General features: G+C 42.7%; 1 protein-coding gene and 1 pseudogene across 16 annotated transcripts in view; one reads left to right on the forward strand and one right to left on the reverse strand.

Moving 5' to 3' along the window:
* MAGI1 (membrane associated guanylate kinase, WW and PDZ domain containing 1) overlaps positions 1–24907 on the forward strand; it is a 794937-nt gene that overhangs the window by 192538 nt on the left and 577492 nt on the right. The gene's annotated exons all lie outside the window — the stretch shown is intronic.
* On the reverse strand, positions 5489–6060 carry LOC102478957 (small EDRK-rich factor 2 pseudogene; annotated as a pseudogene).

The raw sequence follows: 24907 nt of genomic DNA on the forward strand, positions 1-24907 counted from the left end.
TTTTTTTTTTTTTTTTTTTTTTTTGCAATGAATAAAATCATTTTGGTGATTATGTAAAAAAGTGCTTAATTAGTATAAAAATGTTTTCTTAGGCATCTCCAAAAGCATTTTACTTAAATACCATATGGGCAGAAGTCCCCTACGCAAGGCCAGAATGTGTGTTGATAATGACATGGATTTTGAACTCATGCCTACATTTGAGACCCAGAGAAAACTTAGATAATTTTATTTTAGGTTTTTAAAATTTAATTTAAAAATCAAAAGGATACTTGTAGATATTTTTAAAAATATATTTATAAAGTACTGTAGGATTTATCACAGAGGACCAGACCCAAAGTGCAGTAATTAAGCACCCTGCATGAAGAGCTTGATCCCATATGGCTGACCACAGTTTGAATTCCTGGCCCCATGAAAAACATGCTGGGCACACACCCAAAATCATGGTGGGAAGGAGAAGTGGAGGAAAAAGAATTGTGGCATGACTATGCCCTGTGGGAGTAGGGGTGGTGTCTTCTCTCTGGTGAGCGCATACACCCTCTAGCAAAACAAAGCAAAACCAACACAGGCATGCACGCACACGCACACGTGCACGCACACACACCCCCCACAAACAGAAAACATGTATCACAAAAAATTCTCCAGTATTACTACTTCCTACCTTCCAATGCAACCTTTAATTCTGTGTGCAGTTTCTTTTTTTCCTCTATATTTAGAAATCATGTTTTTGTTTTCATCTGTTGCAGTTTCAATTTTAGGTATTATCCATTGTTATCTATTACTATCTAGTGAGGGAATTGAGGATTTAATTTCCGTATTCCCAATTAAAACCCACACTTTTCTTACTGTACTATTCTAATAGATATATATATGATTATCACTATGTCAACAATTTGGGGTAAATTTTCCCAACTGAGCCACATAGTGTGCTATAATTATCTTGCTTTTTAAATGACACTAATAAAATACTTGGCTTCTTCTTTATTTTCTTTGTATTAATTTCTGATTCCTCCCTAAACCCTCCGGCAGACCTGCAAAACCCCTCCAAGCATAGCCAGACCAATAAAAAAATCCGTTAGTTTTCCTTCCTCCCTTCCTTTTTATTTTTTTTTGGAAAAAAAAAATTACGTCTGTTTCCTTTATGGGAGAGAGAGAAAGACAGATATTCCCCCAGCAGGGTTTTCATGCTGTGCTCCATCCCGAGTCTTGGCCGGCCTGGAACATGGACATCCATGTATCATAGATCTCTGGCATACTCGGTGAGGTCCTGTGATGCAAACCCAGGACCTTCCCCAGGTGGCTATGGATGGGTTACCACCATTAGTTCTTTTTAAACAAATTTCTTAGAGGCCTCCCTCATGTGTTCTGTCCACCTGCTGTAATCTGTACTGGTTGCTTTCTGTGACCATTCCATAGCAGACATCCTCCAATTTCTCTCTATAGTATTGTTGAAAAGGAATGTTCTTACCCCTTTTAGCCCCAGTTCCTTATCTGTGCAGTGGGGATAGTACCTATTCGGGGGTGTTGTGAAAATTGAATGAGCTAAGCTATGTGCTTCAGTGGCAGGAATAAGAACCCAGTCAATGTAAGTTGCTGCTACTCTTTTTTTCTTTATTTATTTTTCTCCTTTTCTTCATTATTATATTATACTATAGTCACTAAGAATTACTGATTAGTATCTGTAAGAATTAGGAGATACTGGAGCTGGAAGATAACTAAGACATGATCTATTGTAGTTCTTCCTTTTCCGAGTTCCAGAGGGGGATTAAAGTCATTTATCCCCTGGGTAAATGACTTTACCAAGGTTGCTGAACTAGTCAATGCAAAGACAGAGCTAGGACTCGATCCCTGCACCTCTAACCCTGGTCAGAGTCCTGCATTCTCTCTATTTCCCTAAGCAACCTCAGTAGCCTGAAGGTGTTTTGTTTTATGTTTTTTAATGTTAGAGCTGTTTCTGTGATCTTTTCTGCATGTCTACCTTTTTTGAGATATTTAATAGCTTTTTTGAGCTATAATTTAAATAGATGTAAATCACTCATTAAAGGTTGCATTTCAGTAGTTTTAATTATTTACCAAGTTGTGAAACCCATCACAAAATCTTACTTAAAGATATTTTTATTCACTCTTAAAAAGAAACCTTGTAGGGACCAGCAGCTGGCATAATGATTACGTTGCTCTTCTCCCACGGAGTTGACTACGGTTTGAGTCCAAAACCTGGCTACTTAAAACTCACGCTGGGCATATATGTGCGCATGCCTGCCCAAACTCCTGAGAGGAGACTGCAGGAGAAGGGATTGTGGTGTGGCCCTGCCTTGTGTGGGGTGATTTCTCACTTTCCGTCTGTCTCTCTGGTGAGCACACGAGTCCTATGGCATAAATCTCTCTCAAAAGAAAGAAAAAGAAACCTTGTGGGGCCAGCAGGTGGCAACGTGGTTAAGGCTCTCTCTCTCTCTCTCTCTCTCTCTCTCTCTCTAGTAAATGTACATGCTTTATAGCAAATTAAAATAGCAACAACCACCACAAATATGATTAGTAATTCTTTTTAAAAAAATCAAAAGAAACCTTGAACGGTTTGCTCTCACACCACCAACCCTTTGCCCTGGGCAACTGTGAATTTTCTTCCTGTCTCTCTAGATTTTTCTTTCTTAGACATTTTCTATAACTGGAACCTGCATTCTGAGGTCTTTCCTGACTGACTTCTTTTACTTAGCATAATATTGTCCAGATTCATCTATGTTGTCACATGTATCATTTCTTCATGCCTTTTTGTGGCTAAATGTGAATATATACATTTCGTTTTTCCATCAGTGGATGAGCATTGGAGTTGTTATCATTTTCTGGCCACTGTGTACAATACTACCACCAATATTCAGGTACATAGTTTTATGTGGACATATACTTTCATTTCTCTTGGGTATATACCTAAGAATGAAATTGCTGGATCCAATGGAATATTTGTGTTTAGCAGGATCTAATAGCGTTTTGAGGAATTAATAGTTTTCCAAAGCAACTGCATCATTTTACATTCCCACCAGCAGTGTATGAGGATCCCAATTATTTTGTGTCATCAACAACATTTGTCATTATCTGTCTTCATACTCCACTGAGGGTGTATGAAGTGATTCCTCATTGTGGTCTTGCCTTATGTTTTCCTGATGATAGGTGATGTTTAACCTGTCTTCATGTGCTCATTTGGTCATCTGCATATTTTCTTTGAAGAAATGCCTGTCTAGGTGCTTTGTCTATTAATTTTTTTTAAGTGATAGAGAAAGTGTGTGCACACATGACAAAGAGAGAAGAGGAGAGCATGACAGAAAGAGAAAGGGAGAAAGCATTCTCAACAGGGTCTTATCACACCATATCTCTTTCCCCAGTCCAGAAGCTCCTCAAGATCTTGGGTGCCTGCGTATATACCTATATGTTTTCAAGGTCACCCTGGGATCCAAACCTGCAATTTGCATGTGGCTTCTAGCGCTGCAGTCTAGCATGCTAGGGAATGCATCATCTAGACTGTATTATTTGCGCATTTAAAATTGATACTACTTGTCTTCCTATTACTGAGTTGTAATGGTTCTTCTTTATATGGTTTGGCTATATCAGTTATATGATTTGCAAATATTTTCTTCCATTCTGTGAGTCATCTTGTTACTTTCGTGATGGTATTATTTGCAGAACCAAAGTTATATCTATTTTTTTCTTTTGTTTGTGCTCTTAGTTTGTATCTGAGAGGTTTTTTGTCTAATCCAAGGTTATGAAGATTTACTCTGTATCTTCTTAGTTTTTCAGTCTTATGTTTAGGTAAGTAATCCCTTCTCGATTAAAATTTTTTGTGTATTATGAAGCAAGGCCCCATTTCATTGTTTTGCATGTGGTTATGGAATTATCGCAGCCACCATTTGTTGAAAAGATTGCTTTTTCCCCATTGAATGGTCTTGACACCCTTGCGAAAATCAAAGCTGCCGACAGACTGTCATTGTCAAGACTCAGCGTATTTCATCTTCTCTCCCACAAAGCCTAGGTAACTAATATATAATGTGCCTGATAATAAAATGAAGAGATTCCAGCTACCCCCTTTGTCTAAAGAACCTTTGTGACCAGAGAGAATAACCATCTCGGAGGGATTCATTTCTTCTCAGATAAAGGGAAGATCAAGAACCAACGTGTTATGCTAACTAAAAACCATCAAATGTGTCATATAATTAAGAAATAAGACTTACTTTGGAGGGTTATCACAAGAACAGAGTGTAGCAGAAGCAGCTGAGCTGTGTTTCTGCTTTTGCTGCAAACCTCTGCAGGCCTGAGAGTCTGCTAGGGGCCGGAGAGCAGTAGAGGCTCTTGGCTGTGTTTCTATCTGTGTCCTCTGCATTCTCACACAGAAGGTTGTCTCAGGTCTCATCCAAGAGGCGAGTCAGCACTTTGACTGTGGACAGCTTCAGAACCTGCCATTTTGGCTCCAGCCCCAGAACCCTGGAACCTTCTTTAGCAAAGTGGATTTTGATATTTTCATTAGCTTTGTTCTTTTACTATTGAAGCCTAAAATATGCAAAGTAAATAAAGTAAACTAATATTCAGTACAACTTGGTGACCTTTTAAACTGCATATTCTTGCGTAACCATAACTAGATCTACATAAGGAACACTAAAGGCATCTCAAAAGTTTCCCTCTTGGGCCGGCAGATGGTGTGGGGGTTAAAGGCGCTGGATTCCCACATGGCCAACTACAGTTCGAGTCCTGAACCTGGTGGCTTGCTTTCTCTCCCCCCCACCCCCCCTCCCCCTGGTCAAATTGAAATTAAAAAATGGATAAAGTTAAATAAAATAATTCTCTAAAAAATAAGTTTCCTTCTCTGCCTACTCATGTATTTCAAATAAATGGGAACTAACTATAATTTATACTCTTATGTCTGGCTTAATTTGTTCATTTTATTTGGGTGATGCATCCATTTTGTTGCATGTATCAGCAGTTCACTTTTATTGGTTGTATAATATTCTGTTGCATAAACAGCGTAATATTGGGTTGTCAGAAAAGTCATGATGTATTTTTCCTGTGTAAAAACGTGTCATGACTTTTTCGAACAGCCCCATGTATTTATTTATTCTTCTATTGGGTCGTCGGTAAAGTCACGACACATTTTTACATAGAAAAACGTAGAAAAATATGTCATGACTTTCCCAAAGGCCTAATACTTACAGGCATTTTGGTAGTTTGGGCTATTCTTGTTCTGACACAAATACTCCTTTCTTTTGTGTGTTTATGGAGGTGTTGAAGAACTGGGTTTTATGGTATGTGTGGGTTTGGCTTTAGAAGACACTACTAAGTGGGTTCTGATTTTTTTTTTTTTTAGGAATTACAAAGCTATTTTTAATACTTTGGGGTGAGCCCCCAGGAATAAAAAACACTGGGAAGAGGTAACCCCTCACCTCCAGGAGTGGCCCAGGGGGAGAGAGGCTACCTGAGGGGAAGGAAGCACAAAAGGGACCGGCTGCAGACTCAGGGCAAAGGGAATGCATTGGCGGTGGGACCTGTGAGCACTGCAGGAGGAAACGCGAGCCTGGTGGGACTGGCCCCAGGCACACAGGCGAAGGGCAAGAGGGTTGGACACGAAGCCACAAAGCTACTTGGGTTCCTCCTTCTCGTTTGCCTTTTTCTGCTTCTGCTGCATGATCTCCGAGTCCCTAGGGGTAGAGATGATGGGGCACTCTGCTTGCGGGCGGCAGCAGAAAACCCGTCATCTTGGCGCTTTCCCTTAACCGAGTCGCTCTGCTTTTTCATATTCTTCTGGCGGGGGAGCTGGTTACCACGGGTCATGGCGACGGCAGCGGCTCCGGCCTGCCTCCGTTGCGTCCCCTCCTTCTGTCTGACCTGGGTTCTGATTTTTTGACTCTCTATTTTGGTTTCCATCTCACTCTTAGCCCTATGCTCAGAGTATGTGTTTGTGGCATAAGGTATGTGTATGCCAGGAAAAGGAAAGAAGAAAAGAGATTTAGAAAGGCAGAATTGTGAAAAAGGCAGGCTACTATGGGTTAAAGGAAGAGAGGGATGAAAGTGGAGAGAGAGAGTTGGAGACAGAATCGTATAGGTTGGGAATCTGAGTGTGTAATAAGGATTTAAATTTTTGCTCTGCCTTTTAATACCTATTTAACTTGGATAAACTTTACCTCTGGGACATGTGTTCCTCACCCATAAAATGGGACTGCTAATAAGCACTTATATCCTAGGGTGACGCAGAGCAGTATATGAAGAATTGCCTAAAAGTAAGAGCTAATATTTATCAAGGGCTTCCTATGTGCTACACTTTGCTAATGTGACTATCACAACACACCGTGAGCTATGTATTGTTGCTGTCACAAATTTACCAGCGAGTATGGTATAATCTGATAGGTTAGTCATGCCCACTGGTCACACAACAAGTTAAGTTAGTAGAGTAAGAACTCTGATAGGCTGACACCAAGGTATCGATTGCAGAGAGACATAGAAGGAAATGTTCTTGATTATAGACATGAGCAAGTGGAGATCTGGTATTGACAGCCAGGATAAATTACCAATGAGCGATTGATTCACCAGGTTTTTCTGGAGTGGTCTAAGAAAGGCCAGTGACGAGAACCAGCAAGCAGTTAGCATAATAGCTATGTTGCTGGACTCCCACGTAGTCAACCGCGGTTCACATCCCGGACCCGGTGGCTTAAAACTCACGCCAGGCACGTATGCTTGCGTGCACAAGATCCCAAGAGGAGAATAGAGGAGAAGGGATTGTGGCGTGACCATGCCCCCGGGGGGTGATTTCTTGCTTTCTGTCTCTATGTCTGTCTCTGTCTGTCTGGCGAGCTCACGCGCCCTATAGCAAAAACATCTCTCTCTCAAAAAAAAAAAAAAAGAAAGAAAGAAAGAAAGAAAGAAAGAAAGAAAGGCCAGTGACTACCTGGGAGAGAGGGATGTTGGTAGATCTCTGTCTATAATATTTAGCCTCATCTCCAGGATGAGGTGTTGAGTCTTTTCCTCGTCTTCACTAGAAAATTCTGCATAGAAGTGAGGCTGGATAATCCAGATCTTACCTCACCCTCACTCGGCTTTAAGTCCTCATGAAGCATGAGCCCTGGGACTGATCCCACATAGAGTTACTATCTTTCTTCCTGTCTGTCTACCACATTCTACCGACCTTGTTTTGAGCCATACTGACCTCGCATCACCTGCTGACTGGGCTCGCTTTGCCCTCTGAGACCTGGTACTGGCCTCCTGGGAAGTTCCCAAAATTCCATAATTATTTTTCTCTCTTTTCCCTCCAGCAATTCCTGCGTCTCATCTCTCAGTGCTCTGCTCCCAGCTGGCTGGCTATGTTGTAGATACACCATTTGATAGTGGAGCAGGTCAGACCTTAGAGAAGTGCATGAAGGAAAAGTTAATGCATGCGCCTTTACCCTCCAGTCTCAACTCCCTCCACCCCACCATGAGGCAAGAAGTGTTACCATGGAAAAATTGGACTGTGTGCATGGTGAGACTGTGAAGATCTTTTCACACTTTTCAGGACAGAAATGTATAAAGACTGCAGTCTTTTCTTCCTGTTCCCTCCCCCACCTTTTTTTATTAAAATGGTAAAGTCTCAAAATACACAGTCCTATTTTTCCCCGCCTTCCACCCTCTTCCTGCCTCATTTCTGTCATGCATTTCCCTCACCTTTCTTCTCTTCCTCTCTTCCTTTCTGGCTTCCCCCTCTCTTTCTCCCCCAGTACCCTAGTCCCCATACACTCTCCATGTAATTTCATTGAGTTGCTATTGTACTTTGGTCCAGTCATGGAGCTGGGTGTGTAAAGATGCATTCGGCACTGCCCTTACCCTCTAGGAAGTCAAGATCCTGCCAGAAGATCAGAATGTGAATGCTTAACTCTGCAGAAGTCTTCCTCAACCTTTGAAAAGTCGTCGTCTTTTACTTTTAGAATGAAACGGAAGGGTAGTTTCAGGCCCAATCTTCCTGTATTGAATTGACGTTGGGTCCTTGGGAATTAAACAAAAAAAACAAAATATCCGAGTGCTTAGACAGCCTATTAAATTAAGTCTTGTTCCTACCTTTCCCATGTTTGTTTACTGATCATTACAGACATTTGTCAGTGTTATCGGCTCCTGTCTATGGTGGAAATAAATGCTCGGCATCTTTGTAGAATAAATAGCTCTTTGAGGACAAATTGCCTTCATGAAGAATGGCTCTCCTAGCTTCAGAAACAACTTGATCCATTGTGAGCGTAGCAATCAATGGCTTCAGCTATGGGGCCAGGTACAGGATGCAATGTGGGTTTCATTTTTTCAGCTAAAGAGCAAGTATGATGCGTCGAATGCTCACTGCAGGCCAGGTGCTGCACACAGGCTCCCCATGTGTCACTTGTGCTCTTATACTTAGGGTGACATATGAAGCAAGCAGCATCAGAACCACTTCAGTATAGATGAGGAACTTACGAGACTAAGCACAGAAGATTTTTGTTTTCTTTCGGTTCAATTAGAAATATTTATCGAGTGCACTATGTGGAGACTATTCTGTAGCCACTTGGAATATATCAGTTAAAGAACAGCCTTGCCAGGCCAGCTAGGTGGTATGGTGGTTAAGGCAGCTGGATCCCACCTGTCCAACTTCATGTTTTGAGTCCCAGAACCGGCGGCTTGAAAAACACACCAGACACATGTGCACACGTGCCCAAAAATCCCCAAGAAGAGAAGAGATTGTGGTGTAGCCATGCCCCTGGGGAGTAATTGCTCACTTTCTGTCTGTCTCTCTCCTATCTCATCTCATCTTGTCTCCTCTCCTCTCTTCTCTTTCTCTGTCTCTCACCAGTGAGTGGACTCTTGCCTTTGGGAGGTATCCATTCTGTTGAAGGTAGATGGTAGGGTAGGATAGATGATACACTACGTACATAATTGACTAGCCAATTATAGCAGTGTCTTAGAAGTTGATAAGGGCTATGGAGAAAAGAAAACATAGAACATGATCACAGGACGAAAATGTCGAGGAGTTAGTAGTTTGTAGCATTAAATGAGAGAATTCAGAAAAATGTATAAACCACTCTTGTTTTATCATCTAGCTAAAAGAGTTTAAGAATTTAACAAGTCTTTGTTGAGTTGAGTAATTTGAGAAAGGCTCATCCTGTCACCCTTGCTTTTAATGGCCTTTTTTTATTTTTTTATTATTTTGGAAGGAGTTTAGCTAGCCCCCAGGAAATACTTAGGCACTGAAGAAAATAGCACCAACAGATTTCCAATGGAGTTTGAAGAGGAAAGGCTTGATGGCAGTATATTCACCCAGAGATAAATGCTGAACAAATGTTATATGCATGACCCTGTGACTGACACAAGGAGATACTGAGACTTTTTTTCAGGGCTCAGAGAAAGTCTTCAAGGTTATGTGGTAAATCATGGCAGGCCTTGTCTTTAGAGTCAACCTTTTGAATGTAAGTTGTGCCATTCAGTGTTTGGCTATTGCTTTACCTCGTTGAGATTTGCTTTCTTGCTGTATAAAAAGGAATTTTTAACAAGTTTACTTATTTCCTTCAGGAGCAAGAGAGTGAGAGTGTGAGTGTAAGAGAGCACACCCAACAGTCCTGATGCTGTAATTCTGCCCATCCTTAGCCATCCCCAGATCATGGGTACACACATGCTTAGTGCATTTAGGGAGGTCTCAGGACATGAACTGGGAACCTTATCATGTGGGTCGGCCTCATAGAGCGTCACATTTTATTACTGTGCCACTGTCCAGCCTTCAAAATGGGAATATTAATACTTAACTCAAAGGGTCGCTGAAAGGGTTGATGATGCCATGCAGTCTTGGGTCTGACACGTGCTGAGTATTCACTGTGCAGGATCTATCATTATCATCTATCTGATCTCTACACAATCTGAGATTTTTGCCCCCATTGAAAACTTGGCAAGATGGCTCTATAGCGTTAGTCTCTTAAAGTTATCTGGACCCTGGGTCAGAGGAGAGGCCTGTAGTAGGAGGCACTAGAGCTTCCTACCTGCTTCACCCGATACGGGGCCAGCTTTCCAGAGTGGCATATGGGCTGCAAGAACTCTCGGGGATTTCTCTCAGCAGGTGGATTTGTAAGCAAATGCAGGGCAGAGGAGAGTAGCTTGTGGATTCCTGATAGATCAGCAGTTACGAGGAGGCACTACAGGGACTGCCATCTGTTCCTATCCTCCCCAGACCTGACACATCCCACATCTCTAACACAGAGTGGAATTTAGAAAGCACAGTGTGATGGCAGGGTCCCCAGGGGACCAGGGTGTGGGCAGCCTTAAAGCCCACCCACACTTATAGAGATAAGGCGGGTCTGGTCAGTGATACATGAAAGTGCATGGAGCATAAAACTCTTCAGGAGTTGGTTCATGGTTGATTTATATATTCAGAAAACCCTGCTGCCAACAGCGTGCCAGCTGCTGTGCCTGGAATTGGGGCACAGAACTAGCCAGATGCATATCCCTGTTCTCTGGGACCCGGTAGCCTTCAAGTGCTGGTGGCTGAGGATTTGCAAACTGGTGACTTGTGGATGGTGGTGGTTGGATGATGATAAGTGCTGGTAACTTTCTTTCTTCCTTTTTTCTTTTTTTTTTGGAGAGATTTTCGCTATAGGGCGCGTGCGCTCGCCAGACAGACAGAGAGAGACATAGAGACAGAAAGTGAGAAATCACCCCCCAGGGGGGATGGTCACGCCGCAATCCCTTCTCCTCCATTCTCCTCTCGGGATCTTGGGCACGCACGCACACGCGCCCGGCGTGAGTTCTAAGCCACCGGGTCCGGGACACGAACCGCGGTCGACTACGTGGGAGTCCAGCGACATAGCCATTACGCTAACTGCTGGTTCCCTTTCTTTTTTTTTTTAAAGAGAGGTTTGTGCTATAGGGTGTGTACGATCACCAGAAAGACAGAGAGAGACAGAGAGACAGAAAGCGAGAAATCACCCCCTGGGGAGATGGCCATGCCACAATTCCTTCTTCTCCATTCTCTTCTTGGGATCTTGGGCACATGCGCACATGCACCTGGTGTGAGTTTAAGTTGCTGGGTCTGGGATCCAAACCATGGTCAACTATGTGGGAGTCCAGAAATGTAACCATTATACCGTCTGCTTGTCCCTATGCTGGTAACTTTCTAAGTATCTTGGGTACTTATTCATTTGAACTACACAGCAACCCTGTGGGATAGATCATGTTACTATCTTCAATTTCCAGATCAGGAAACAAAGCCAGGGAAAGGAAAAATAACTCACCCAAGGGCACACTCATATGGGACCAAATTTTTAAAAAAATATAGAAATGGTGCCAGACATACTATGCTGGTAAAACATGATGTTCTGTAACGTAGTCAGTCCACATGGCAAGTCCCCTGATTCAGGTCTAGATACCTCCCTGAATATGCTGGGCATACATTTGCCCATGACTTAGGGGGGATCATAGCATCAGGGTCCTGTTGGGAGTTCTGTCTGTCCCTTTTTCACTCATAGAAGAAATTAATAATCATTAAAAAAAAAAGAGAGATTTTTCCAGACCTCTAGGTCTAATATAGGAGTTAGTTTATGGAGTGAATATTCTGTTGTAGAAAAATGTAGGCCATTTTCTTTCCAATTTCATAGGTTACATCTTGACCTACTGTTTTTATGGTTAATTGTATTTACTATAGTTTCTATTTTGGCTTTACTGAGGAAAATGGTATACGGAATTGGCAAGAGATGGTGAGGTGTATCAGGGCTTATGGATTATAGAAAGGCTCCTCTACAGAGATACAAAGCATTGACAAGTCCTTTGAGTTTTAGGCTGTTGACCAATCCACAGTCAACAGAAGATGCCACTAAATATTTCCTGACAAAATCAACAGTATCCATAATCCCCTTAAAAGCAGTTATTACCAGTGCTTTAGACTCAGTTGAACCAACAGTGTCTGCCTGGGACAGCACCAGCAGGCTGTTCTCTCTTACAGAATGCCCAGCCCTTTTCTTTGTTTACCCTAAGTTCCTGGCCTCTTATGTACTTGGTAAGCAACCCCTAGTTAAATTGTTTTTCTAGTTGATGTGATAAACATGGCAGGGTTCCAGCCTTAGGAAACAATTGCCTTAAACAGGAAAGTGTAGACCTCTGGGATGAGTGGAGGGGAGGGGAATGGAGAAGAGGGTTAGCAGGCAATATCCACAGTGGAAATTATGTCTTGGCTCTGTGCTATGTAAATGAGACGCTGCATCTTTCTAGTTCATTTGTTGGAAAGCTCAAGTTGCACAGGTCATTCTGTCATTATTTGGTCTTTCTGTGTCGAGGGGAGCTTGTGTGGATGGCGCTGGGTTGAGGGAGGGATTGTGAAGTCATTTAAGGCCTCCTGCTAAGCTCTTAGATCAAATGGCTCTTATAAATTCCAGCCTCTTGCTCTCTCTTCTCTTTTTCCTTCAGAGTTTATTGTTTCTGTTACCACATTTTTTTAAAAATACACATCTCATTTTTAAATAAAGAAAATAGAAAATACAGAAGGAAATTGAAGACATCAAATACCTAGCCACAATTACTTTTTCCATATATATCTTTATATTTTATGTTATATTGTATCCCTGGAAAAGTCATGATGTATATTTTTATGCAAAAATGTTGTCGTGACTTTTCTGGCAACTATATATATATATATATATACACACACACACTCACATATATATATAGTTGCATGTATCTATAGATATAATTGGATATATCTATAGATATAGCTATATAATCATCTATATTATATATATAACATCATCTATTTTGAAATAATCATTATATATCAGCTAAATATAATCATCTATATATAATCTATATATAAAATCTATATTGTATTTATATTATTAAATGTTTATATATTATTTACTTTTCCTGCCAAAGTAAGTTACATTAGAAAAATAGAATCAAGTAACACATAAAGTTTTGAAACTTGTTTTTCTCTCAGAAATATGTCATGAAAATCATTCTGTGTCAGCTCTTGGTATTATCCTTTTAGAAGTTTGCAAAGCTCGCTCTCTCTCTCTCGTTTTCTTTTGGTATGTCATAATCATTTAACCCCGTTACCATTTAGGATTTTTCCAAATTTTCATACTGACACTGTCCTAGATTATTAGGAGAATATATCTAGGAGAATATCTAGGAGAAATATCTAGGAGAAACTTGTACCATCAAAAGGCAAAGAATATGAGCCTCTGCTAACTCAGTTTCCCCTACTTCTGATTTTTATAGACAGCATATTACATACATTTTCTGTATATGACGTCATGAATGTACATATCAAAAATATTGAATTATATATATATATATATATGTATGTATGTAAATTCCTTTATCTCTTTCATCCTTCCATGCAAAAATCTTGATTTTTCTAATTGCAGCCTCAATAAAATGTCCATTGTGTAACTATTTTTTGAAAGTGGGCAGTAACAGGGTAAGTAGGCGGGACTTTAACATTAATCCAATATTTCTAATGATTAGGCTTGAAAATCCACCTAGGGTTCCTCCAAATAGCCTGGAGTGGCTGGGGCTGGGCCCAGGGTATTTCGTTCCTACCCTTGATCTTCTGCCCTCCTTAGTGAACCAGCACAAGCTGAGAAACTGGAGTGAAAGCGCTATTGGTGCTGGTATGCACCTGTGCAGTGTGTGATGTGGTTGGCGTAGCCACTTGGCACGCTCTGTGAGCCCTGTGATAGTATGGTGGCTGATGAGTGGCCTTAGCACTCCAGACTTCCCCATCATAAGTCACCGTTTCTGTCGTTGATGAACAAAGCAGGGAAGCAGGACAGCTTCTCCACCACCTCTCCACCACCTTGTGGATATTGTCCATTTCATCTTTCATTCTGCAAGAGACCATCCTGAATTGGATCAGGGAGATAGAAGAGACTAGAATTTTTTCAAATGTGGACATAATTACTTCCCACAGATTCTTCTAACCTTGACTAGAAAAATTCATGTTGGCATTTTGGTGAAGAACAATCTAGATTTTTGTGTGTGTGCTTTTAGGTTGGTAGGTGGACATAACTTTCTTTCCTCAGAAGACAGGATTATGTTGGGGCTGGCAGGTGGTGTGGTGGTTAAGGGCACTGGACTCCCACATGGCCAACTGAAGTTCGAGTACCAGACCTGGTGGCTTGTTTTCTCTCTCTCTCTATTATGTTGGGGCTGGCAGGTGGTGTGGTGGTTAAGGGCACTGGACTCCCACATGGCCAACTGAAGTTCGAGTACCAGACCTGGTGGCTTGTTTTCTCTCTCTCTCTCTCTGGTCAAATTAGAATGGATAAACAAATAAATATAAATTAAATAATTCTTTAAAAACAATAGTAGTATGCTGTACATACTACGATGTAATCTATTTTTTTTCTATTTACAAGTATGTATTGCTTTCACATCATTTCATATTCTGTAGAATGTCCATTTGTTCACTGAGTAACCTATTTTAAAATAAAAAAGAAATATTCTTTCCATTGTCATTTTTTAAGTGAGAGGAAAATAAGTAATCATAATAACTGATATGAAAGTAACTTTTGTGTTGGATGGGATCAGTCTCTAAGGAACTGACACTTCAGCTGTAATTTGAGAACTAACAGGTAGAGGTAGAGCTGAAATAGGAAAAGATGGGACTATATCCACTTTTTTTTTAAAGCTGTATAGTATTCCTTTTATGGATATGCCACAATTTTTGTATCAAGTCATTTTGGGGACATTTTGATTACTACTAGTTTTCTGTCTATTTTGTCCATTATGAAGGATGGACTAGAGAATTACACTTGTCGTCCTAGCAGTGGAATGAATTTATGGGAATCTACCAACTTTCTCACTTGATTTCCTTGTCTATTGATCCACCTTTGTAAATCTCAGTCTGGATTGTAGACAGAGATAATGGACCTGCAAAATAATTACACTAAGGAACTGTTTTTACTTTTGTGATTTTGAGACCAAGTAGTCATGCCTGGGCATACTACCTTATTCTTTGTGCATTTATTAGTTTAAGCATATATCATTTACCAGGCTCCTCCCCACGCCAGCTGGTTTTTTTTTTTTTTTTTTTTCTCTCTCTCTGATTTTTTAAGGTTTCTTCCATAGGGCATGTGTTAGCCAGAGAGAAACAAAAAGAGACAATGAGAGAGAAAGTGAAAAAATCACCCCCTAGGTGATTGCCCACAATACCTTCTCCTTCATCCCCTTCCTAGTATTTTAGGCACACATGCACATATACCTAGCATGATTTTCAATCAGCTGGGTCCAGAACTCGAACTGTGGTCAACCATATGGGAGTCCAGCACCTTAACCACAATGCCACCTGCTGCCCCCCCCACACACACACACACTGGTGTGTTTCAGGGTTGAGAAAGTGAAATTGAAGTATTCTTGGCCTCTGCCCTCTGGAAGCACACAGTAGATGTGAGAATTCAGAGGCACCTAGATATATAATATCATAGTACTCTTGTAGTAATGGCATGAACATAGTGTTCCATATATTCTGGAAGCTGGCGAACATGGTGACCAAGCTTCTTAGAGGTGGCATTCCAGTTGCTACTTGAAGGCTCATCAGAATTTTGTCAGATATTTAAGCAATTTGGTATTATCTGATAGAAGGAGCTCCGAGAGCAAAAATTTCAACCATGGAGGAGGGCCATCCATGCCTTGTGCTTATTGAAAGTACTAAGTACATTATGAGAACTGGGTTTGGAGAGTGGCTGGAGCTGGATTAGACGACACCTTGAATGCCATGCTATGGAGATCAGACTTCACTCAGTAGATAGTGGGAACATGTCAGAAGTTTGAAAATATAGAGAATAAGTTCATCAGGATGATTGTGTGACGGCAATGTGAAGTGCTGCTTCAGGTGAACTCCAGAACAACTGTGGCTTCACATGATGGACCTTTGTTTCTTCTTCACTCAATGTCCAAAAGCAGCATTTCTTTCTTTTATTATTTTTCTTTCTTTCTTTGATTTTTGAGAGAATTTTGTTATAGGGTGTGTGTGTACACCAGAGAGACAAACAGAAAGCAAGAAATCATCCCCAGGGATGGATGGCCATACCACAGTCCCTTCTCCTCCATTCTTCTCTTGGGATTTTGAGCATGTATGCACATGCACCCGGCATGAATTTCAAGCCACCAAGTTTGGAACTTGAACCACAGTTGGCCAAGTGGGAGCCCAACACCTTAACCACTACACCATCTGCTGGCCCCCACAAGTGGTGTTTTTAATTAGCAGGTGACTCTTCTCCAAGTGGTGATTAAGGGCCTCAGGCTATTTCCTATTGAGGCCATGTTTCATTCAACATGTGGGTTCCATGCCACTGTCCATGCTGCAGCGAGCTGATGGCAAAGAACATGGAGTATTGTAAAGTTTTAAATTTTATCTATCTAGCTATCTGTTTATTTATTTTTAAAGAATTATTTAACTTTAGTTATTTATCTATTTTAATTTGACCAGAGAAGGGCAGAGAGAGAGGGAGTGAGAGAGGGGGAGGGAAGGAAAATGAGAAAGCAAGTCGCCAGGTCTGGGACTAGAACTGCAGTTGGCCATGTGCGAGTCCAGCATCCTTAACCACCATGCCACCTGCCAGCCCCTTATTTGTTCATTTTTGAGAGAGATTTTTGCTATCGGGCACATGTGCTTGCCAGAAAGACAGAGACAGAGAGCTAGAAAGTAAGATGGCCACACCACAGTCCCTTCTCCTTTATTCTCATCTTGGGATCTTGGGCACGCACACACACATGTACCCAACATGAGTTTAGCCACCGGGTCCAGAACTTGAACCGTGGTTGACTACATGGGAGTCCAGCATCCCAGCCATTACGCCAGCTGTTGGTGCCTCAGCATGAGGTTTTTAAGCCACTGTAACTTAAACTGTGGTCGGCTACATGGAAGTCCAGTGACATAATAAATACACCATCTGCTGGTCCCGATTTTTTATAAGCCCAGCTTGAAATGGTCTCCTGTCACTTTTGTTCACATTTTCATGGGCTAACACTGAGTTATATGCTCCTACCATGCCACAGGTGAAGCTGTGGAATGGAGTCTAGTAGGTATGTTGCATGGGGTGAAGAGGAATAGAGTGGCAGGCCCTGCAGGCTCCATTGTGTTTTTGTGAAGTTAATTCTGGAAGTAGAAGAGGGCAAATAGAGACAAGGAAGGAACTGGGCTCATGGTTGGGCATGAGTAATTCAACTAATTACCATAAACATGTATTGAGCACTGTGTGAAGTACTTCATGAGCATCAACACTGAGATAGGCACTGCTGTTTCCCCTTTCTACAGTAGGAATAACCGAGCCCATGGTGGGTGACTGGAATAACCAGATTTTCAGATCCAGGCTGTTCTTAGTCCAGCACCCAAGCTTGTACCCACTAATGAATGCCTCTGGTTAGGCCACATTGTCATTGTGAAGACGGAATGAAGAAAGAAGAGGAGGTGAAGAAAAGCGCCATGTCTGAGATGAGGTGGACAGTGTTTCGTTAGACATAAGGGAAAAAAGGATCAACAAGATGTCAGATCTGGGCACCAGGTGTTGCCAATTAGAGAAACAGTGCCTATTCTGTGTGACTTCTCGGGCAAGAGACCTTACCAGTTGTTCCTGATCTGCCGCCTTATGATGCCTGGCTCTGATTCACCGCGGGCTGCACAAGCCTGCCAGTGTCTCGACAAGTCACATTAGAAGGTGTTTATGGCCTGCTCTGTATGGGCTGTTAAAGGGATGCTAGCTCCTCATTTTAGATGGAAAAATGGAGGCACAGTGCTAGGATTCATTCTGCTCTTCACTGGGTGACTGCCTTTGTCTGTGGTACCCCTCCCCTGGGCAGGTTCCCTCTCACCTTCATGACCTGGGTCCTGTCTGAAGCTTCCCACAGCTTCCTTGGGCAGCTTTTCTGCTTATGCAGTACTGCTGCTGCTTTTTATTTACAATGACCTCTTCGGAGTCCCTTTCCCTTAGTATGCTATTAAATTCCCCAGTTTCAGGGTTTTTTATACACAAGAGAGGATAGCATGGGGTGGGGTGGGGCATAATTTTTGAGGAGATGGTTTCTGTGTGTGTGTGTGTGTTTCCCTCTCCTAAATGTACAAAACAGTTTATAAAGCACATGGCACAGCAGTAACATAACTGACCCCACTTGAGAAAAGTCCTGAGTTCGCAACCTGGGACCTCCCTGACCATGCTGGTGCATGTGCCCCCGGTGTCCGTGATCTGGTCTGGCTGGGAGGAGACTGTTGGGGATGATTGTCTCTGTCTCTCTGTGTCTTGCTCTGCCTCTGTCTCTCAAATAAATAAAACTGAAAAAATGCAACAAAAGCAAAAACAAGGTTTACAAACTCTGAAGTCTTCAGGAGCCAGGAAAGTGACACCAGCCTGGTTAAGAGCATCAGAACTCGTGGGTAGGATGGGTGGTGACTGGACAAGAAATTGCATACCTGGTCATAGAAACTCCAAACTCAACAAAAAGGAAAGATCACATTGGTAAACAATACTTGCAACGACCATTGCAGAAATCTTTGCAGTCAGGGAGCAGCCCAAACAGGCTAAGGCTAGACTGATTCCCTGCCTTTCTCAGCTGGAAAAGTAGAATGAGGGGAGCTTGATTTCTGTTGCTTTTGAATTTGAGAATGACCTTGGCCCTGGGGTCCCAGGGGCTGCTGTGGCTCTGCTGTCGCTGATCCTTTCTCATGCACGGAAATGCTGCTGAAAATAAGGACGTTCATTAGAGGACAACCTCTGCCCCTCTTATTTGAATTCTGTATGTTACTCTTAAAATGATGGGCAAGTGAGGAAGAAAGTGATGATTATTGTTTGTTACTTTGAAATGGTTCAAAGAATAGATTAGTCGTGTAAGATCCAGTTTAATTCTGTGAGGGGCAGCCTTCTGGAGGACATGGGAGAGGAGGGGACATTAGTCATTGTCAGCCTTCTGCACACACTGGTCTTCTCCCTGTGGACTTTGTGCCATGACGCTAGCACCTTGGGGAGGACAGGCCGGGAAAACAATCCTGGGAGACCTTCCCTCAGCTCTGGCTGCGGATGCCATCACCATGGCAAATCCCCATAGCTGCTGTTCGAGGTGTACGCAGAGATCCCAGCGGCCGACTAAGGACATGGCCCTCTTCTGGGTGAGCCTGGAGGGAAGGAAACAGGGCTTCTGCACCACACCCCCCAGCATTCACCCTCAGCAGTCCTATAGTGTCTGACACCTTCCTGACCTACCCTTTGCCTACCTGTCTCTGTCCATAGAGATGGCTCTGTCAATACGCCTGCCTACAATCCTGATATGAGGATGTGATAGAAGCACATATTCAAAGCACATAGCACAGGAGCTGACACCCAGCAGGTATTTAGGTGTAATTGATCCCTTTTTCTTTTCCCTCCTCACCTATTGTGAGAGTTTCTTACTGGGGCTTACAGTGGTGCAGGTGTATAAAGCGATGCCCTGTAGGCTGACTGACATGGCAGAGTTCCAGGTTCACATCTAGAGACCTTCCTGAGTGTGCTAGGTACCTGCCTGCCCATGATCATGGGACTGTGGGTGATTGTGGCATCAAGACCTTGTATTAGTGCTGTCTCTGTCTGTCTCCCTTTCTCTTGCTCATGGAAGAAATACATAAAGTGATTTTATTATTATTGTTATTATTTTACTATAGGACTGGGGAGAGAGAGAGACAGAAAGAAAGAAAAAGTGTGGACACCCCCAACCCCCAGTGGTATGGCAACATGGCAGTCTCTTCTCTTTCAGTCTCCTCAGGGCATTTTGGGCACGTATGTGCATGTGCCCGGTGTGATTTTCAAGCCTCCAGGTCCATGGCATCTACCACATGGTTGGCCGTGTGGGATCCAGCACATTAACCTCCACACCACCTACTGGCCTCAAATAAAATCACCTGTAAAAAAAGTCCTGCTCTCTACATTTGATGCTTCCAGTGGTATTTCTGGTTTATCCAGAGAAACTTGGAGTTAGCAGAGAAGATTCTTGGATCAACAAGATGTCTGGTCTGGGCACCAGGTGTTGCCAATTAGAGAAACAGTGCCTATTCTGTGTGACTTCTCGGGCAAGAGACCTTACCAGTTGTTCCTGATCTGCCGCCTTATGATGCCTGGCTCTGATTCACCGCGGGCTGCACAAGCCTGCCAGTGTCTCGACAAGTCACATTAGAAGGTGTTTATGGCCTGCTCTGTATGGGCTGTTAAAGGGATGCTAGCTCCTCATTTTAGATGGAAAAATGGAGGCACAGTGCTAGGATTCATTCTGCTCTTCACTGGGTGACTGCCTTTGTCTGTGGTACCCCTCCCCTGGGCAGGTTCCCTCTCACCTTCATGACCTGGGTCCTGTCTGAAGCTTCCCACAGCTTCCTTGGGCAGCTTTTCTGCTTATGCAGTACTGCTGCTGCTTTTTATTTACAATGACCTCTTCGGAGTCCCTTTCCCTTAGTATGCTATTAAATTCCCCAGTTTCAGGGTTTTTTATACACAAGAGAGGATAGCATGGGGTGGGGTGGGGCATAATTTTTGAGGAGATGGTTTCTGTGTGTGTGTGTGTGTTTCCCTCTCCTAAATGTACAAAATTATACACAAGAGAGGATAGCATGGGGTGGGGGGAGCATAATTTTTGATGGTTTCTGTGTATGTGTGTGTGTGTTTCCCTCTCCTAAATGTACAAAACAGTTTATAAAGCACATGGCACAGCAGTAACATAACTGACCCCACTTGAGAAAAGTCCTGAGTTCGCAACCTGGGACCTCCCTGACCATGCTGGTGCATGTGCCCCCGGTGTCCGTGATCTGGTCTGGCTGGGAGGAGACTGTTGGGGATGATTGTCTCTGTCTCTCTGTGTCTTGCTCTGCCTCTGTCTCTCAAATAAATAAAACTGAAAAAATGCAACAAAAGCAAAAACAAGGTTTACAAACTCTGAAGTCTTCAGGAGCCAGGAAAGTGACACCAGCCTGGTTAAGAGCATCAGAACTCGTGGGTAGGATGGGTGGTGACTGGACAAGAAATTGCATACCTGGTCATAGAAACTCCAAACTCAACAAAAAGGAAAGATCACATTGGTAAACAATACTTGCAACGACCATTGCAGAAATCTTTGCAGTCAGGGAGCAGCCCAAACAGGCTAAGGCTAGACTGATTCCCTGCCTTTCTCAGCTGGAAAAGTAGAATGAGGGGAGCTTGATTTCTGTTGCTTTTGAATTTGAGAATGACCTTGGCCCTGGGGTCCCAGGGGCTGCTGTGGCTCTGCTGTCGCTGATCCTTTCTCATGCACGGAAATGCTGCTGAAAATAAGGACGTTCATTAGAGGACAACCTCTGCCCCTCTTATTTGAATTCTGTATGTTACTCTTAAAATGATGGGCAAGTGAGGAAGAAAGTGATGATTATTGTTTGTTACTTTGAAATGGTTCAAAGAATAGATTAGTCGTGTAAGATCCAGTTTAATTCTGTGAGGGGCAGCCTTCTGGAGGACATGGGAGAGGAGGGGACATTAGTCATTGTCAGCCTTCTGCACACACTGGTCTTCTCCCTGTGGACTTTGTGCCATGACGCTAGCACCTTGGGGAGGACAGGCCGGGAAAACAATCCTGGGAGACCTTCCCTCAGCTCTGGCTGCGGATGCCATCACCATGGCAAATCCCCATAGCTGCTGTTCGAGGTGTACGCAGAGATCCCAGCGGCCGACTAAGGACATGGCCCTCTTCTGGGTGAGCCTGGAGGGAAGGAAACAGGGCTTCTGCACCACACCCCCCAGCATTCACCCTCAGCAGTCCTATAGTGTCTGACACCTTCCTGACCTACCCTTTGCCTACCTGTCTCTGTCCATAGAGATGGCTCTGTCAATACGCCTGCCTACAATCCTGATATGAGGATGTGATAGAAGCACATATTCAAAGCACATAGCACAGGAGCTGACACCCAGCAGGTATTTAGGTGTAATTGATCCCTTTTTCTTTTCCCTCCTCACCTATTGTGAGAGTTTCTTACTGGGGCTTACAGTGGTGCAGGTGTATAAAGCGATGCCCTGTAGGCTGACTGACATGGCAGAGTTCCAGGTTCACATCTAGAGACCTTCCTGAGTGTGCTAGGTACCTGCCTGCCCATGATCATGGGACTGTGGGTGATTGTGGCATCAAGACCTTGTATTAGTGCTGTCTCTGTCTGTCTCCCTTTCTCTTGCTCATGGAAGAAATACATAAAGTGATTTTATTATTATTGTTATTATTTTACTATAGGACTGGGGAGAGAGAGAGACAGAAAGAAAGAAAAAGTGTGGACACCCCCAACCCCCAGTGGTATGGCAACATGGCAGTCTCTTCTCTTTCAGTCTCCTCAGGGCATTTTGGGCACGTATGTGCATGTGCCCGGTGTGATTTTCAAGCCTCCAGGTCCATGGCATCTACCACATGGTTGGCCGTGTGGGATCCAGCACATTAACCTCCACACCACCTACTGGCCTCAAATAAAATCACCTGTAAAAAAAGTCCTGCTCTCTACATTTGATGCTTCCAGTGGTATTTCTGGTTTATCCAGAGAAACTTGGAGTTAGCTCATTCAGAAAGGAAGATGAATTAACTCTGAAAAAAATAATTTAAGTCAATGCGAAAGTAAGATTTGATTTAGTACTATTTTAATTTATATGTGTTTGGAGCATATTTATTTGCATAAGATAATTCTTGAAAATTGCAGTATATTTTTACGCTGAGTCATTATAGATGAAGAGTTTATTTCAGAGATGATAGGACCCAGTCCTTGATGGTTTTAAAAAATCATTTTGTGTTTAAGTGCTATTCCTACTCTCTCTTATTCCCAAAAGACAGAGATAGTCACAGTTAGATACCTTGATGAGAGAAACAATAAAGTTAAAGGAATTCTTATTTCCTGCTGGTAAGAGGCAATGATTTAGTCATTCCTTATCAGAACTTTGAAATTCTGGTTCTCCTCTTTTCCTATTTATTAATAGCATTACCCTGTCAAAGAGAGCCACAAATTTACAAGATTAGAAATTAGTTGATGGTGCCACCAGGTGGCATGGTGGATAAGGCTTACTGAGTCTGAGACCTGACAGCTTGCTTTCTCACTTTCTCGTTCTCTCTCTCTCCCTCTCTCCCTCTCTGGCCAAATTAAACTACATAATTTAATAATTTAAAAAAAAGGAAATTAGTTGAGGGGTCAGCTGATGATGTGGCTAAGGTGCTGGAGTCCCCATGGCTCACTGTGGTTTGAGTCCTGGACCTAACGGCTTACTTTCTCACTTCCTCTCTCTCTCACCCTCTGTCTCTCTCTGGTCCAATTTAAAAAAAATTTAATTAGTTGAGGGGTCAGCTGATGATGTGGCTAAGGTGCTGGAGTCCCCATGGCTCACTGTGGTTTGAGGCCTGGACCTAACGGCTTACTTTCTCACTTCCTCTCTCTCTCACCCTCTGTCTCTCTCTGGTCCAATTTAAAAAAAATTTAATTAGTTGAGGGGTCAGCTGATGATGTGGCTAAGGTGCTGGAGTCCCCATGGCTCACTGTGGTTTGAGGCCTGGACCTAACGGCTTACTTTCTCACTTCCTCTCTCTCTCACCCTCTGTCTCTCTCTGGTCCAATTTAAAAAAAATTTAATTAGTTGAGGGGTCAGCTGATGATGTGGCTAAGGTGCTGGAGTCCCCATGGCTCACTGTGGTTTGAGGCCTGGACCTAACGGCTTACTTTCTCACTTTCCCTCTCTCGTTCCTTCTCTCTTTGTCTGTCTCTGGTAAATTAAAAAGTCATAATAACAATGAACAAATAAAATTAAGTAAGTCTTAAAAAAATTTGTTGAATGCAGTGGTGACCCATTGATGTGTTGTCTGCATAATAACTGGTTTGTTTAGTAGATGGGAGGTCTAGGCTCTTTCTAACCACACTGCTTCGCTCTGTAAATCCTAACATCCCTTCCTATTATGTCAGCACGGGGCAGTAAGTTCTTTCTGAAGTCATCTGGAAATGTGTTTGCCATGAATTTTTTTCAGTGGTTATGATCACTTATATGCTTAGGCCATAAAAGATTGCACTTACTAATGTATTAAAAGCTGGTGAAACCTTTAGCTTTTTATAGGTCTCTGGTTAATCCGTTGAATGTGGCGTAGTTAGAGTCATTTGGTTCCTCCCACCTTCCCTTCTACTTCCTGTTAAATGCCTGTGGGATATTCTCATGGTCCCCCTCAGAAAAGGATGAAATGCAGGTAAAGCAGGGCCTACCTGTATCTTGTCCATCTTTGTGGGCAGCAGACTATAGCACCACCTAACCAATTTCCTGGTGCATAGCAGTTTTCAAAAGTTCATGAAACAGCATCTCCAACTTACACCTTTTTAGGGTCTTCCTAGAGGGAAAGACTAGGCAAAAGAGCTGAATATACCGACTCCGTGCAGCGTGATGCAGCAGACATATCTGCTAGGGAAGCCAGAGCCTGTTGTCTGTCAACTACATGACATGGGCTGGACCAGGGACTCTCATATTCTCACGTGTGAATTGGGGGTGAGAGTATTTGCTCTTGCTAGAGTCCTGTGAGAATTAGCAGGGATAAATTAGAGAGTAGCCATGAAAATAGTCTGATTTGCAAACAGTCATATGATGATAGTGAGTGAACTTTCATTCATTTCTTTCTTTCTTTCTTTTTTTTAAGAGAGATTTTTTACAATAGGGCACATCCGCTTGCCAGGGAGAAAAATTGACAGAAAGTTAGAAATCACCTCCCAGGGGGTAGCCACACCACAATCCCTTCTCCTCCATTCTCTTCTCAGGATCTTAGTCACACACACACACACACACACACACACACGGTGTGAGCTTCAAGCCACTGGGTCTGAGAATCGTACCACGGTTGACTACGCGGGAGTCCAGTGATCTAACTATTATGCCATATACTGGTCTCCATTTCTCATTTCTTAAAATGTGAAAAATAGGAC

Source organism: Tupaia chinensis, unplaced genomic scaffold (assembly GCF_000334495.1).
Source record: "Tupaia chinensis unplaced genomic scaffold, TupChi_1.0 Scaffold000682_1, whole genome shotgun sequence".
In the NCBI taxonomy this organism is placed as follows: Eukaryota; Metazoa; Chordata; class Mammalia; order Scandentia; family Tupaiidae; genus Tupaia; species Tupaia belangeri.